The following is a 17,047-nucleotide window of genomic DNA, read 5'->3' on the forward strand; positions in this document are numbered from 1 at the left end:
TTCATCCTCTTTGAGGACTGTGAATTAGAGTCCACACACCAGAAAGGACAACAACTTCCATTGGTGTGTTCTGAAGAGATGCAAAGGTAGGAAGAGACCATGCCTTACGGTAGCACCATGTTTGATCTTAGGAGGAGTCTAAGTGGAGATGATGTGAACGCCAGGCCTATGGGGGTCAGTGTAAACTGAGCTACAGGAAACTTAGGTATGGAAAAATATTGCCAGAAATTTTGCTGCAAATAGTCAGTTCTCTTTCTTTCCGGAATCTGAGCAGGAAGGTAAATATCCCAATTTCAGTTCATCAAGGCTTAGATACTTTGCATAAGGTCAGTAACACTGTGTTCCCTTGCCGAGGATTAGGCAGCTATAGTTCAGTGCAGATTTGTCCTAGCTGACTGCCTGGGTCAATATGAGAATGAGGATGTAAGTAAAAAATCCAGCTCTGCCCTAATCAAAGAGAGGAAATAAAATATTATTATGAATATTATTTGATTATTTCAATCAAATATGTTATTATGAATATTATTTGCCAGAGACACAAAATCTCTTGCCACTAGGTTTTGATATTGATCAAGGAAAATATTTAAAAGTGGCTCTCCACTAAGCGTTTTCTCTCCTGGTGCCAACAGCAATACCTGGACATCAGAGGCAGATGCAGTCAAGGGAATGATCATAAACTTTCTTTGGAAAGAGAACTTCTTACTACCAAGCCAGTCGGGGGCTTGGATCTTGCCCTAAGAGCAACTGAAAAGTTTGAGGCTTTTTCTGAAAAGGCAGCCCCAGGTCCCAGGAGTGAGTGAACATGAGACCAGAGCTCAGGCTTAGGGGAAAAGCACCACTTCCTGAGACAGGACTGAGATTTCCTCAAGATATCCACATTTTCCAGGTCACTGAGTATGGTAGAAAACTATCTGAACCTTCCTGAACTAAACAAACTTTACAAATTGACGAAATGAAAAGGGACTGAATAAAGCTGTTCATTATTGGAAGAAAAAAAACACAAAAATGTTATCATTACTTATGTATTAGGTTGGTGCAAAAGTCACTGCCATTTTTGACACTAAAAGTAATGGCAAATATATCAATAAATAATAGTAAAATTAATTGCAGTATCCTGTGTTGGACAAGAGAACAGACAATGTGTACATTTTTATCTTCCTGCAAGGTATCTCAAGTTTGGAGTCTCGGAGGTGGGGAAGAAATTAATGTGCAATGATGTTAAAAAGGCCTTCACCCTGAGAAGATGCACCTCCTCACAGCATGTTTTTTACTCTCCAGGAGGTTCAGATCCTGATTGGGCTGATGATACGATGCCTGGGGCTCACAACGGCCCTTTTTGTTTCAACTATTTATACAGTTGGAGTTCTCCATATAATTAATATGAACTATCATTTATGGGGATCCTTCTCAGTGAGTACTAGTCATCGTTCTACTACTTCTTATTTCAGATATCTGCAAATGACTTCATCCTTTTCTCTCGAAAATCTATGCATTTATTTTAGATACCAAACTTGGGCGATTGTTCGGGTAAATAATATTGACAAAAGAGTGGGAGAAGGTAGGAGATTATTTTAGGAAAGGGAGTGCCAATGGAAGCTCTGAGTTGATTCTCTCTCTTCCATCAGTTCTTTCTGTCTGGAGCACTGTGGAAATAGCAGCAAATCAGCCAGTAAAAACAATAGAGGTATAAATTAATTGAATAATTAGTACACAGAAGCATAATAACCATCATCAACACTGGGTTTGTATCCTCATTTAGGAAGAACTGCTGAATGCTGGATATGAAAGCTAATGTCTTTGAGAGTCAGTGGACAAGTCTGTAACAGGGGCTTTGCTGCTGGAAAGAAAGTGACCAAGGGTCTGGTAAGTGTCTTTTTGTTGAGCCCGAGAGTTCTAGCAAGAGATATTCGCTGAGCTGCAAGGATAAGACACATCAAATCTGGCTGGTTCTCTAAAGAGGCTCCCTAGAAATGTTCTCATGTAATCCTAATAAATATTTCCCCTTTGACACTTAGGCAAGAATGATAGACTTAGCTCTGTGCTGTGACATTCCATGTGCAACACGATCCCTGCATTGGAGACTGATGTAATCAAGGCTTCCACTATATCAGATGCTTCCTCCCTTTTTTTTTTTTTTTTTTTTTTTTTTTTTTTCAGAGTAGGAGCACTGTCCAAGTTGATTTCCAAATTCAAATCAGCTGAGCTGAATGTCATTTTGTGGACTCCCAAAGACACAAAGAACATGAGACTGTATATTTCCACCAATCTTTTTCTCTCCTTTTCAAATCCAAGGCAGCCTGGGAATGAATGCAGTCAGTGCCACCATAGCAGGAACAGGCACAGTTCTGATGGCTGTGGAAGTAATAAATATCTTTTTAAGAAGAATTTGTATCTCTACTTATAACACATTTTTTTTCTGTAGTAAGTACTGTTGCACTAATATAATAATATAAATAGGTTTTATATTCAGGAGGTTTCCTTGTGAATTCTCACCATGGAGCTAACTGGAGTCATTGGACTTATACATATTGGACTATCTCTTGAAATTTACAGGATTTGGGCTTTTGAACCATACCAGGAGTAATGTACCAAAAAAAAAAAAAATAACCTCTTCTCTCTGACCACTCTGATGTTGTGTGCTTGGACAATGGAAAATGTTGTAAGGACTCAGAGTCCAGGGAGTGCTTCCCTCTTGATTTGAAACACTAGCTGAAGAGAAAACAGAAAACTGACAGCTGTAGCTACACCATAATTTCCAAGGATTCTGAGCAACAAGCTAAGATGACTGGGTCATATACATTCATTTTCCTCAATGGCATCCAGAGTGAGTGAGAAGTTCAGGGGGTTAAATGCAGGCTGTTTTGTGTCATAAGAAGCAACTGGTTTTAAAGACCAAAAGATACTTCTAAGCTAAACAAAAGCAAAACAAAACAAACAAAATACTATGAGGTGTAGGGTTGGCTAAAACAAACAAACAAAATCAGTTTAGACACTTTCAGTCTAATCTGCCACTCTTTTAAAATATACATATATAAAATATACGTGTGTATATATGTGTAATAATAGTATATCTATATAGTATATCTTACTGTGGTAAGAACATTTAACATGAGATTAGCAACCTAAAGCATTTTTGTGTACAAGATATTATTGTTGACTATAGGTACAATAGTGTACACAGGATCTCCAGAGCTTACTCACCTTGCTTGACTGAAGCTTTATATCTGTTGATTAGCAACTCCCCACTTTTGCTATCCTCAGATCCTGGAAACCAGCATTTCAGCCTCTGATTCTATGAGTCACACTATTTTAGATACCTCGTATGATTGGAATCATGCAGTATTTGTCTTTCTGTGACTGGTTTTTATCATGTGCATCATGGCCTCAGTGTTCATTTATGTTGCAGTACATTGCAGAATTTCCTTCTTTCTAAGCCTTAAAAAGGCCTTTCTTCATTATTGGAAGAAAAAAAGCAAAAACATTATCTTTATTTATGTATTAGGTTGGCATATAACACATTTTCATGTTTTGGCTACTATGAATAATGATGAAATGAACATACGAGTGTTAGTATCTCTTAGAGGTCCCGATTTTACTGTTTTGGGATTAATATCCAGAAGTGGGATTGTTGGATCATATGGGAGTTCTTATTTAAGTTTTTGAAAAAAATTCTATGTTTTTCCATAGTGGCAGCACCATTTTACATTTCCACCAACAGTGTGCAAAGGTACCAACTTCTTTACAACCTCACCAACACTTGCTGACTTTGTTCTATAGTTGCCAACCTGACAGGTGTGAGATAATATTTTACTGCGGTTTTGATTTTCATTTACCTGATGGTTAGTGATTTCAGTACTTTCACATATACCTGTTGGTATACTTAGATAAGTTTCCTACTTATCTAACTATAAGATAATTAGAAATAAGAAAATTAGAATTTTCTTATTTCTTCACAGGTTGTGTTTTTTGTACCAAATAATGAGAACAAGCTATCTGTAGTCTCCTGAACATATCTATGATGATGTGGCATTTCCACAGATCCCAGTGGTTTGAGGTTTCCAAAACATTTTTCCTATTCTCACACTATTGGGTAATCACCATGTACAACTGTGAGACTATGTATAGCTGACTATTTGGGAGTTTACACATTAAGAATCCTGTGATGACAAAATATAGTATAATAAAGACATCTTATATTATAATGCTGATTATTGTTTTGATTCTGTACCATTCCTTTCTCCTACTTCTGCAAGAACCAGGACACAGAATATCATTTCAAAGTTATGAGACCCATAATAGAAATAAGTTGTTAGTTGGTTTGGGTTATTTTGGTTCGGGTTATTTTTGTATCATTCCATGTCACAACAAGTATTTCAAAGGAGAAAAAGAAATCCATGTTGGTTGTTTCTCATCCCAACAACTCTATTTGTCCCACTTTTTAATATATTCTTCCCCTATGACTGAAGTTACAGGATATTTCTACTGCCAATGAATCCTCAGCCGGAATATAACCTGTTATTATTTTCCATCTTCCTTGACAATATCCTTAGACAAGAATAACGTGGTATTTAGAATAATAGCCCCACAAAGATGTCCACATCCTGATCCCCAGAACCTTTGAATACATTATATGGCACATGGGTGTCAAAGGTTGCAGAATTAAGATTGGTAGACTCTGACTTTAAAACATGGAGATTATCTTGGACGCACTCCCATGCCCAGTATAATCACATGGATTCTTAACAGTGGAAAACCTTTTCTGCTTGTAGTCATAGTGAGTGATGTGACAATGGCAGAAGAGTTCTTCTCCTTCCTTGTGAGAAGGACCTAACTCACCATTGCTGGCTTTGAAGGGACCAAGAACTGTGATCAACCTCTAGAAGCTGAAAAATGCAAAGAGGTGGATTCGTCCTTGCAGCCTTCAAAAAAGAACAATAAAAATTCAATACAGGCAGGGAAATAATATGCATATCTCACTATGAATAAAGTGTAAGAGGCCAGAAATAATTTTTCAAATAAAATGTTATAATATATGAAAAGAAAAAATATGGCAATGTATCATGATCATGATGAACTCATTCCAGATATTCAAATATATTTTAACATTCTGATCTTTAAATACCACATTTACCACAGAAGCAGACTGTTTAAAGTATAATAGTATAATAGTCTCAATAGATGCATGACAACAAATCTTTGGAATGAAAAAGCAAGTATTCATAATTTTAAAGCAAACTCTTAAAAATAAGGATAAAGGAAAACTTCCTAAGCTAACAAGAAAATTGATTTTAAACCTACAGTGAATAGCATTATTAGTGATAAAACCTGAAAAGTATTACATTATTGTCAGCAACACAATTATACATACTTCCTACATTTATTCAGGATTATTCTGGGTCCTTTATGTAGTAAAGTAAGATAATTCATAATTAAATATAAATTGTTAAAGAAGAACCAAACTGTCATTAGTTGCAGATAATGAATTTTTGTGTAGAAAATTTAAATGTATTTATAGAAAAAAATTAGATATAAAATGAGAATTTGGCAAGGAGGATGTATATGGAGAAAATACTAAAATCACTTGTATAACTGTATGACAATAAAAAAGTAGGACTACATGACTTAAAATAATTATATTATCAATAGCAATAGATATATTAAGTGTCTTAGTCCCTTTTGTGTTTTTATCAAGGAATTCCTAAGGCTTGGCAACTTATAAAGAAATAAGATGTGTTTGGCTCATGCTTCCGATGACTGGAAAGTTCAAGATTAGGCATCTGCATCTGGTGAGAGTCTCAGGCTGCTTGCGCTCATTGTGGAAAGTGAAGAAGAGCTAGCATGTGCAGAGGTCACAAGGGAACAGTGGAAGCAAGGGGGAAGAGGCGCCACACTCTTTTTAGAGAAAGTGGAGAAATACATTATGTTTGTTGACTGGAAGATTAGTTATTACAAAGCTATCTATGCTATGATGAGATTACAGACCTTGCTGAAACCTAGATTTCAGCTTCTCAAAAGACCTAGTCAAGCCACACCCAGACTTCTGAACCACAGGAACTGTGACATAATAAACATATTGTTTTAGACAACTAAGTTTGTGGTAACTTTTTACAATAAAATTGCATATGGAATTTTAGTTTTAAAAAATCACTTCACAAATGTTCCATTTTCTTTATTTTTAAAGAAACACCTGTTGTTCAAATTGTTGTTCCTTTAAAGAAAGATTTCTCAATAGTGGCCTCTCCTATTCACCAGCCTGCACAAGTTGTTTCAACTAGTCAGAATGCTGCTCTGTGATAGATTTCACAGAGGTAAAGCCCTATTTATGGTGCATTTTCCTCCTTTTTATCTCTTTATTTTATAGGCTATTTTTATAAATTGTTTTTCCAGCTTTTATTTGTAACTATTCTTGGAATGAGTAGGATTTTATTGTTCTACTTATTTATAGAAGATTTCTTTAGAAAGTGTGTTTTTGCTGACATATTCTGGGCATTTTAAAAATTATTTGGGCATCTTGACTTTGCTTCTCTCCTGCTACATTTATTTTAATGTATTCTGATGCTGTTCTTTTTTCATATTGTTTTAGGAAGAAAAGGAACCATTTGAATTTGGAATGCATTTTTTTTGCATTTACCAACTACAATAAATGTATCTTTTTCAATCCCCCCATAATTGTTAGGATATGTTAGAAACAGTTACCTTTTGACAAATCTAGCATTCTAAGATAAGTTCCTTCATAGTATTCTCTTGCTACTTTAATGCAGATTGGCCTTAGAGGTACCTGTCTTGAGCTGCCTACTTAGAGTTAAAACCAATATTTTAGAACTTATCTAGTGATCTGGCCAGAGTCAGTGGCTCACATCTGTAATCCTAGCACTTTGGGAGGCTGAGACATGTGAATTTCTTGAGCCCAGGAGTTCAAGACCAGCCTGGGCAACATGGAGAAACCCCATCTCTACAAAAAATATAAAAATTACTGACCCTAACAAAAATGAGGCCCAGAATCAGGTGATAAGATATTACAGGAATGGAGAAAAGAGAAGGTGAAATCTCTACAGACAGTATGGGGCAGAAAAAAAAAAAAATGAAGAAGTACTGGGTACTCATTTATTTGGAATTTTCCAAACTTTATAAAACCAGTACACTCACGTCATCCAGGAAGCTTAATGAATCCAAGTATAAAATATGTGAAGAAAACTATATCAAAGCACGTAAAAATAAAATTTCTCAAAACCAATGATCCAAAGAAAATCTTAAAAGTAGCCAGAAGGTGAAAACACATTTTACACACAGAGAATGACAGTAGACTTTTAAAATCAGAAACAATGTTAGTGACAGTATGCAATAGCAAAATTTCAAAATGCTGAGAAAAAAATCGTCATTGTAGAATTCCATCCCCAATGAAAACATCTTTCAAAATGAAGACACAATAAAGATGGTTTTAGATACACAAACACTAAAAGAACCCATTACTAGAAGCCTTGCCTTACAAAAAGAAAATGCTAAAACTTTCAGAATAGTACCAGATGCAAATGAAGAATGAAGGACACCATAAATGAAAACATCAGGAGAAAAATAAGAAGTTTTAATCATTTCTGTATATCTTTAAAAGATAAGTGACTCTTTAAACAAGAATTGTAACAATGTATTTTTACGATTAATACACGTGTGTAAGTGATACGTAAGGCAACAAAAGCATCAAGTCCAAGAGGGTAGACATGGGAGTACCATTATAAGGTTCTTAAACTACAGATAAAGTATTATAATACCAATTGATTATAGACTATGATAACCTAAACATGTACAATATAAACCCTAAAACACATGATAATAGCATAACAAAGAATTATAACTAATGAGCAAAAATAGAAGATAACATATGATCATAAAAATATGTAATTAGTCCAAAGAAGGCAGTAAATAGTGAAAAGGGGGACAAAAATGGATAGGACAAATCTAAAGCAAATGGCAAGGTAAAAGATTTAAATATAGCCATGTAAGTAATCACAGTAAATGCAAATGATAGAAACAACTCAGTTTAAAACCAGGCATTGACAGATTGGATTAAAGGAAATAAAAAGACCAAACTCTATGCTGCTTAAAAGAAATACACTTTAAGTACAAAGAGACAGATAGGTTTTGAGTAAAAGGAGAAAAAAAAGATACAGTGTGAAACGAAAGTTGAAATGTCTGCAGTGATATCACATTAGATTTCAGAACAAAGAGTATAACTAGGAATAAAGGAGATCTTCTTATTAGAAAAAATGTAACAAAATAGCAACTGAATTAATAACAATAATAATAATAATAATAATAATAATAATAATAATAATAATAATAATCTCCCCAAAAAGAAATCTCCAGGCCTGGATTATGTCACTGGAGAATTCTACCAAAAATTTAGTAAAGAATCAACACCAATATATGCAATATTTTCCAGGAAATTAAAGGCAAAGGAGAACCTCACAATAATTGTATAAAGCTAATATGACCCTGATAACAAAGCTAGTCACAGACAGTACAAAAAAACTGAACTTCAGACCAGTAGTCTTTATAAGTATACATGCAAATATTATTTTAAAGAAATAGAAGCAAATATTCTTAACCAAATATTCACAAATAGAATTCAGCAATAATAGTCCCCCTTATTCTTATGGGGTAGAATTTCAAGACCCCCAGTGGATGCCTGAAACCACAGATAGTACTAGATCCTATACACAATGTTTTTCATATACCTATAATAAACTTTAATTTTCAATTTAGACACAGTACAAGATTACAACAATAACTAAAAATAAAATAGAAATAATATAAATAAATTTATAAATAAATTCAAATGTAGCAATTTAAAACTTATTAATAGTTCATATGTAGAATTTTCAATTTAATATATTCTGACTGCCATGGACCACGAGTGGTTGAAACCATGGGAAGTGAAACTGCCGAAAAGGGGGTTACTACTCTGTACAAACAGAATTATACATGATGACCAAGTTGGTTTATTTCAAAAATGCAAGGCTGGCTCCGTATTCAAAAATCAATCAGTAAAAATTATCATATTAATAATCTGAAGAAAAATGACAGGATTGTATCAATTGGTGTACAAAAAAAGAATTTAACACAACTCTGCACACATTTATGATTGAAAACCCTAAGAAAATTAAATCTAGGAGAGAACTTTCTCAACTTGATAAAGAGCATATACAGAATATCTACAGCTAATATAATTAATTATGGAAGACTGATTTTTCCCTCAGATCAGAAACAAGACAAGGATGTCTACTTTTACCACTGCTCTTTAACTTAGTACTTGAACTTCTAGCTACCACTATATGGCAAGAAAATGAAATAAAAGGCATATAAGTTAGAAAAAAGTAAATAAAACTGTTTATTTACATATGAGATGATGGTCTATTTGGAAAATCTCAGGGAATCTACAAAAATATCCCTAGACTAAGTGAGTTAGGGGTGGTTGCAGGATACACGATTGAGATTTAAAAGTGTATCCTTATATACGAACAATGAATATGTAAACAAAAATTAATAATAGCCAAGTGCAATTGTTCAAAAATACCTAAGTCTAAATCTAACAACATAAGAACAGTATGCTAAAAACTGCAAAATGCTGATTAAATAAATCAAATAAGATTAAAATAAATAAAGAGACATTCAGTGTTCATAAATTGGAGCACCCAGCATAGTAAAGATATTGTCTCCCCCAAAAGATATAAATTATAAATAAATTCAAATGTAGCAATTTAAAACTTATTAATTGTTCATATCTAGAATTTTCAATTTAATATATTCAGACTGCCATGGACCACGAGTGGTCCAGTTTAATGCAATTTCTATTAAAGTCTCAGCAAAATTTTTGTAGCTATAGATAGGGTTATTGAGAAATGTATGTGGAAATGAAAAGAATTAGAATATCTGAAACAAATTTTGAAAAAGAAGAAGAAAGTAGGCTGAATAACTACTGAATTCAATACATATATACTTACAATAATTAAAACTGGTTGGAGTTGGTGGAGCAATAGGCATGTCAATGTCATATCTTTTGCCAATTTTTAAATTGGAATGTTGGTGTTTTACTGTTGAGTTGAGAGTTCTTTATGTATTCCAGATACAGACCCTTGATGCTAGCTATTTGATAGATACACGGTTTGTGAACATTTTTTTCCCCAGTCTGTAGCTTCTCTTTTCATCCCCTTACCAGAATATTATTATCGGAGCATACATTGTTAATTTTTATAAAGTTCAATATATCATAAAATATTATGGATTATATTTTTGATGTCTTATCTAAAAATTCTTCCAAAAGCTCTATGACCCAAAGATTTTTACCTTGTCTTTTTCTAAAAGTTTTATGCTTTTACATGTCACTTTAAATTCATGATTCACGTTGTGTTAACTTTTTTTATAAAGTGCAAGATTTAGGCTAAGTTTCAATATTTTTCATACAGATATTCAATTTCTCCAGCACTATTTGTTGAAAAAGGCTATTCTTTCTTCATTGAATTGCTTTTGCACCTTTGTCAAAAATCAGCTGGCCAGGCCAGGCGCGGTGGCTCACGCCTGTAATCCCAGCACTTTGGGAGGACCGAGGCACATCATGAGGTCAGGAGATCGAGACCATCCTGGCTAACACAGTGAAACCCCGTCTCTACTAAAAATACAAAAAAATGAGCCAAGCGTGGTGGTGGGTGCCTTTAGTCCCAGCTACTCAGGAGGTTGAGGCAGGAGAATGGCGTGAATCCGGGAGGCAGAGCTTGCAGTGAGCCAAGATCACGCCACTGCATTTCAGCCTGGGCAACACAGCAAGAATCCATCTCAAAAAAAAAAAAAAAGAATCAGCTGGCCATACTTGTGTGGAACTCTATCTGGGTTCTTCATCATACACTGTTAATATGCTTATTGCCCCAACAACTCTAACCAGTGTTAATTACTATAAATATATATGTGTTGAATCAGGAGAATTAGTCAGCCCACTTTCTTCTTTTTTTTTCATGTGTAATTGTGAGGGAGTAACAAGGAGAATTTTGTGACAATGGAATGATGCTCAATAGTGGTGATTGTTATACAAATCTATGCATATTATAAAATCTCATAAAACTATACATACATTTTATACCAATGTCAATTCTATAGATACATAAGATGTAACCATTGGAAGAAACAGATGAAGGACACATGACATCTTTTGTTCTACTTTAGCAACTTCCTGTGAATCTATAATCATTTGACATAAAAGTGGAAAAATATAAAATAGATTGGAAGAGACACTTCAGTAAAGAAGATATACACGTGATGAATAAACACATGAAAAGATGCCGTTAGTCATTAGGAAAATGCAGATTAAAAACTACAATTAGGTGCTACGAAACATAAAGTAAAACAAAAAGAACTAACATGCTTTACTTACGAGAATCAGTACTGGCTTGACTCTAGATAGTTTCACATCTGTCAGATGAATCATTTATTTCCAGAAACCTCTATCTTTTGGAGACTTCTTAGTTTTATCTAGGAGACTAGATTCGGTAGGGAGATCTGGGTCCATTACCATTTCTCCATGAATTCCCTATCCATTGAAAAAATGTGCAGATACTGCATTTTTTCCTGATGTCTGAGAAGAGATTCTATTTTTTTTTTTTTTGCACATGGAAGTGTTTATTAATCAGGAACTTTTGATCTTTCTCCCTAGACCCTTGTCCGTTGGACTGTCTTCGGGCCTTTTTCTTTAACTTTTATTTTAAGTTCAGGGGTACAAGTGCAGGTTTCTTATATAGGTAAACTTGTGGCATGGAAATGTGCCGTACAGATTATTTCATCACCCAGGTATTAAGCCTAGTACCCATTAGTTATTTTTCGTGGTCTTCTCCCTGCTCCCACCCTCCAACCTCTGAAAGCCCTCAGCAAAATGATCATTGGGAAAACTGGAAAGTTATCAAAACTATTTTTTAATACAGGCACTGTTGTGTTAAAATTCAAAGTAACACTGGCTTTTTGTTGTTATTGTTTGCTTTGTTTTGTTTTGTTTTTGTGGTTTTTTTTTTTTTTTTGAAATCCAGTTCTTCTTCAAAAGCAGAACATATATTTTTGAATTGAGATTCAAACTCATGTCATCATTTTGTTTAATGCAAAGTGGAGGGGACTCCAAAGGCCTGAGATGAAGCTTTGGGATACAAGTCTTGATCCTACCGTGAGGTGGAATCCCAGCCAATGGAATTCTGTTCTCTTTAACAGGGCCTTGTGATTGTACTGATGATGCTAAACTGCTTGCAACTTTCAATTACTTTTGCTCTCTGCAGACTCACCCATACTGCAGATGGCAATAAAATCAGTTGGGTGAGTAACAGTTGAGAGAATGAGGATGCAATTGATTATTTTATTTAGTAATGTTGCGTATAATTATTCAAATATTTGTTAAGAGGAAGAAAGGCACAGCTGTTTTTCATGTACAGTTTTTGAGGACCACTCCTCAAACAGTATTTTGATCATATTTGCCCTATATTTATAAACACCTAGGATACTCAGGAACTCTCAACGATAACACCAAGTAATTCAATATTTTTTGTTAATTGTTTCATTAGTTGATTTAATGTCTATTGAACACTTATTTGTTTGATACATTGTGCAGCATGGTAAGGATATAAAAGTAAGCCATTCACTTCAAAAAAACTCAAAGTAGGCTGGGCGCAATGGCTCACACCTGTAATCCCAGCACTTTGGGAGGTGGAGGCAGGTAGATCACATGAGGCCAGGAGTTTGAGACCAGCTTGACCAACATGAAGAAACCCCATCTCTACTAAAAATACAAAAATTAGCTTGGCATGGTGGTGCACGTCTATAATCCCAGCTGCTCAGGAGGCTGAGGCACAAGAATCACTTGAACCGGGGAGGCGGAGTTTGTAGTGATCTGAGATTACACCACTGCACTCCAACCTGGGTGACAAAAGGAGATTCTGTCTCAAAAAAAAAACCAAACAAAACAAAACACTCAAAGTATATAAAGGCAATTGCTCAATGAAGAAATAAATTAGCCCTGGCACAGTAGCCCATGCCTGTAATCTTAGTACTTTGGGAAGCCGTGGTGAGAGGATCGCTTGAGTCCAGGAGTTCAAGACCAAGTTGGGCAACATAGTGAGACCCCGTCTCTACAGAAAATGAAACATTAGCCAGATATGTGGCACACACCTGTAGTATTAGCTACTTGGGAGACTGAGATGGTAGAACTGTTTGAGCCCAGGAGACTGAGAGTACAGTGAGTGTTGATTGAACAGTGCACTTCACCTTGGGTGACAAAAAAAAAAGAGATAAATTATACTACTGTGATACAGTACATTTAACATACTGTGAACAAGGACTACATACAAAGTGCTTTGAAGAAATTGTCATTTTATTTTCCTGTTCTGCAACATCTCAGGAGTAGGTTATCCATACTTGGGAGTATAGCTTTACTTTCTTCCTTGTGTGGCTTCTTTTAACGTATGAAAGTTGTAACTAAAGCTTTTTCCTTTATGTCTGCATCATATGGACAGATCTTTGTCATATAACCACACACAGTTATAAGAGTGGTGACGAAATCTAGCTATTGATTGAGCAGTTGTATGTCTAGGTTAAACCCAGGAGCTCTATTCAAGGGAGCAAGATCAGAATAAAAATTGCTAGACAATCCACATTCTCTGACCCTAACACAGTCTTTTCTCTGGCCACCCAAATGTTCAACTTTCTCCCCAAAAAGGAAATGCACTTATTTTCTCATCAAGGTAGAAAATCCAGAGTCTCAGACATTTGTTATACTTAGCACAATCTGAGGAAATTTTTAGTGATTTTACATTATTTTGTCCTACAATTCTGGAACCACTTTCTTGTTATTTGGGGAATCATGTTGTCTGCACTTTCCCACACTCGCAGCCAAAATACCATGATAGATTAGGAGGATTAAAAAGAATAAAAACATCTAGTTGGACAAAGGAATAATTAATAATCCTGGAGTTACCTATTCATAGACTTTATTTGATTCTCTTAGGCAGGAATTGAGATTTGCTCCCCAAGAAATAGAGCAAGATCTGCTTATAATATGGTTTTCATCTCTGCTCATTCTGGCCCTTTACTTATTACCCTCTGGGTATTGGAAATTTTGCTCCATTTTTCCATCCACTTCCTGATAGTGCAGGGGAACTGGAGATTGCATTACATGACAAACGGTTCCAGGTTTTTGCAATCTAGATCTTTGAGTCTGTCAAAATAAGATATCTTCAAAAATCAGGAATGGTAGAACAGCCTTATTCTCATCAATCTGTAGAATTCATGTCTGGATTCAGTGAGGTGGTTCCAGTTTCAGCCACTGTGCCTCCATTCATGTCAGCAGGAAAAAGGAAGAGAAGAAAGAAGCATCCACTTATTTTAAGTGTTTAATTCAGAAATTGTCCTATGAATGTAATTCTTCTTACATTCAATCAGTCAGGTCTTCGAATCTGACCATAATGAGATGAAAATTAAAATTAAAAACATAGCCACAGATTGACAGCCATTTGTCCAAATATATACAAGTTATTTTTTTAAAGACTAAGAGAGGAAACATAGCCTTAACCTCGTGTGTCTTTAAAAGAATAAATTTAATGTTATTGAAAACACAAATGTTCTCTGATACCTGAGAAAATCTTACATATATTTGTCTATGGTATGTCCTTTATATATATGCCTAGAGATAGATATAAAATTACACACACATATACACATGCATACACACACAAATATATTACACTTCTAACAGACATAAATTAATTTTCCTGGCCCTCATAAATATCCCATATTTCCATGATTTCCAGAAATTACCAGGCTGAATGACCTCATAAATATCCCTACTTGTGTCATCTAGAATATCTCCTGATGGATAAACATTCTTTTGTCTTCCTTTTCTACAAATCCTGTGAGTACTCAGATGTAGATGGAAATATGTTTGCCTGACACACATCTCGGAATCACTGAGTAGTCTAGTAGCATCAGTCATGACTGAAGTTGACTCTACCATACACTATCTGGATAATATGTATTAAGTAACACCAGCTCAGCGTATTTTGGAGGCAGGCTTTGTAAGTCAGGGTATGTCTTAAAGGACAGGATTATAATAAAACTCTGAGGATGTAGGTAAAATTATTCTAATGATAGTTTGGTTTATTTACAGATTTCTGCATTATCTTTCCTGAAACCAGCTTCAGAAGGTTCTTATCAAGACTTGCATCAAACTTCATTTTACCAAAACCTTGAGCAGAGAGACTCATCCTCTTAAACTACAATCTCTAAGACAGATGCACAGACATAAGGATACACCTCTGTCACGTAGTTACATAGCGATGGCAACTGGAAAAAAATAAAATAAAAAATACGAAATCAAAAGCTTGTTCAGATCCTTTTTTGGTGGCTACTTTTATCCTAATCAGCATAGTCTAGATTAAGCCATAGTAAAATCTAAGTCCTGAAACATCAATGCTTCTCAGAACATAGTTATATTAGTCACAAATTCCATATAACCCAGTAAGTCATCAAGTGGCTCTATTTCATATAATCACACTGAGACTCAAACCAACGTGGATTCCACCATCTCTGACACCACTATTTTGAATAGCACAATCCAGGTTTAATGCAGTGGAAGAGAGAGTGGGATACTGGCACATTTTCAACTAAGTGCTTTGACCTGGAGGCCACATATATCACTTCTGATCACAACTGAGTCACCAAAATTAACCACCTGGCCCCACTTAACCACATGGAGACTGGGACACATAGCAGAAAAGGTGAAGTATATGAGGAGCAATATTATCTCTGTCACAGGCATCCTTTCCAGGAGCCGATTCCAACAGGAAAATTCAATGGAAATAATTTTCTTCTAATTTTTACTAGGTCAATTTACTGATATTTCTTAGAATGTTCATATGTACTTATGACATTGTATTCCCTCTCTTAAGTTTCTGAAAGTTTTCTTTTGATTAACAATATCTTTGATGTAAAGTTCCTTAAACTAATTTTGAAAATAGCTTAAATTTCTTCTTGGCTCTACTACTTTATACCACATTATTTGACACATTTGCATATTAGATTTTTCATCTAGGGAATAGAATATATTGTGCCTCTCATTTCAAACTATTATAAAAATCAAGAAAAACTAAAAATGAAAAAATATATTAAGCGCTATGGACATAGTTAAACAAGAATAATCTTAATATAAATTTTGTATTAATATCAACATTATATATGCTGCACTTGCTGCACTTCACTGAATGCCATTTTGTTTTTATATGACTTTCTATAACTGATGACTATGCCACAATTTAATATCTTCAGCTCTGAGATCCTATTTCAGTCTCCATTGCCATGCTAAGCCTCTCTTTCCACCTTCCCTAATGTTCCAGCTTTCCTATAATCATAACCATCTTCAAGGGAAGAATCCTATTAGCTCCAGCTACATCTAAACCCAGAACCAAGGCCATACATCTATTAATCCATGAACTTTTAAAGATCTGCCTAAGAGAGTATGGGAGTAAAATCTCAGTGAATTCTAGCAATCCCACTTAGTTGGTGTCTTCTGTTTGTTTTACCAACAAAGGAAGTTGTTTTACTGTGTGGGAGGGCAATTAGCCTGATCACTTTTATCCAACCTTAGGCTTGCCGCTTTCATTCATCCTACTTAGCAGAAATGTATTAGTGATGTAGACAGTGTGCCACTCTATCGTGAGACAATAATCTATTTCCCTTCTTCACATGAGAATCAGCTTTCAGTAACTAGTGGAATATTTCATCTCTCATTCTTATCCTTGTTGCTCTTTCTTTTCCCATCAACCTACCATCCATGTTTATAGCAACTACTCTTCCTTCTCTGAGTAGTGCTTGATAATCTAACAAGTCCCTCCCAATCTAAGCATGCTGCCAAGGCAGCTAACTAAAAATGGTCATTTTTAATCAGTTATGGGTTTGGCAGTAATTTGGGGGTTCTTCATATATCTAATCAAAACAGAATTAAATCTTATTTGAGGCCGGGTCCAGTGGCTCA

At 35.0% G+C, this 17,047-nt stretch overlaps 1 protein-coding gene across 2 annotated transcripts in view; it reads left to right on the forward strand.

The window, feature by feature from the left end:
* LOC129008299 (membrane-spanning 4-domains subfamily A member 6A-like) overlaps window positions 1-15,396 on the forward strand; it is a 67,654-nt gene extending 52,258 nt beyond the window's left edge. For both annotated transcript variants that reach the window (XM_063670883.1, XM_063670884.1), the window contains exons 16-20: window positions 1,760-1,863; window positions 3,688-3,792; window positions 5,693-5,786; window positions 12,241-12,342; window positions 15,185-15,396. The gene's annotated coding sequence lies outside the window, so the exon portion shown is untranslated. The remainder of the gene's footprint in view (window positions 1-1,759; window positions 1,864-3,687; window positions 3,793-5,692; window positions 5,787-12,240; window positions 12,343-15,184) is intronic.
* The last annotated feature ends 1,651 nt before the right edge of the window (window positions 15,397-17,047 follow it).

Source organism: Pongo pygmaeus, chromosome 9 (assembly GCF_028885625.2).
Source record: "Pongo pygmaeus isolate AG05252 chromosome 9, NHGRI_mPonPyg2-v2.0_pri, whole genome shotgun sequence".
NCBI lineage: Eukaryota > Metazoa > Chordata > Mammalia > Primates > Hominidae > Pongo > Pongo pygmaeus.